The sequence below is a fragment of the Montipora foliosa genome, chromosome 3, assembly GCF_036669935.1.
Source record: "Montipora foliosa isolate CH-2021 chromosome 3, ASM3666993v2, whole genome shotgun sequence".
Taxonomy (NCBI): domain Eukaryota; kingdom Metazoa; phylum Cnidaria; class Anthozoa; order Scleractinia; family Acroporidae; genus Montipora; species Montipora foliosa.
In genome coordinates this window covers 20,309,322-20,310,706 of record NC_090871.1, presented here as the reverse complement: position 1 = coordinate 20,310,706, position 1,385 = coordinate 20,309,322, and positions in this window count along the sequence as shown.

Here is a 1,385-nt window from a genome sequence, read left to right as displayed (position 1 = left end):
TATTTTAATGTACATGCACAATAAAAAAAATTGTTCATAGATTTTATACTTATGAATAGTTGATACCAGTAAATTAAACAAAATCAACAGTATTGCTACAGATACAAATAGCGAGTAGTTGTAAGACAATCTTAAGCAATTCTTAATATTATTTCACCGAGCACCGTGGCACCTTGTCATAACATACTTTCCCACTTTTCCTTTCTTAGTATTGAAATTAAAGGGTTACATCCAATTTTTGCACACACAAAAAAACATGATGTGGTGGACAGTTACCTGTATGTCAACAATTTATCATTTTCAATTAGTGTATGCAATAAACCTGTGAATTCTCTGGTAATGTAACAATGAAACCATCCATTACCATGGTTCAAGTCAATGGCTGTGGTATTTTTGTCCTTGCCATTAGTTGGCTCTGGTCTCTGCCGCACTTGGACCTGACAGTTTGCTTTTATTTTTCTCTGTGCCATTTTCAAAAATCCCTGTCTTGGCTTGTCGTGGGCGCCACCAATACCTTAAAACACCGACGTGTACAGCACATTTTTATCTCCTGAAATTTCACTACTTCTGAAAGTACTGTCATGTGAGCAATTTGACTATCAGCGGGCTATCTTCACAAGATAAGCAGCATTTCTCTGAACAAGAAACCCCAAAAAACAAATGGATTGATATCTTATTTCAGAAGGTAAGCATTCGTGACTTATTTTATGTTAAGATATGTTCTGAAACATTACGATACCTGAACTACCTGTCTACCAAGGGCAATTTTCAGTGACATGGCGAACTAAAATTATATTTTTAATTTTAAGAACGGACTATTTACAGTTTTCCAGTCCATTATGTGACAAACAATAAAACATTTCCTTTTTCATGAATGTCCTCATTTTCCTCTTTGTCATCCTTTAATGTTTGACCAAAAAATATTCCATGGCCAGCCGTTCCAGGTTTCTGGGAGAGACGAACAGTTGCATCAATATTCATCCTGTCAACATCTAACAATATATGGAGCAACTGACAAAGTTTCCTGTGGAGCTCGATGCGGTTGTGCAATGGCTGTTTCTGAGGAGGATGCTCTCCTAATCGCTTTCTTGAGGGTCAAACTACAACATGAGAAGAACGATCTCTAAACATGTTGTGCATTAATTAAGCCAGGAAAATCTGTTCTCACACAGTTTGGAACGACGATGGCTCAAGCCTCAAATACAGACAAATTTCCAACAATGCATGATTCTAAAACAAGAAAATTTATACCCTACCTCAAAATCAACACTGGGTTTTTTAATAGAACTGACGCCGACTTCAGAGCATCTAATTTCCTCGCTCAGTCCATCTAATTTCCTCGCTCAGTTGCAAAATGAACATTCGTCTTTCAAAAGGAATTTTAT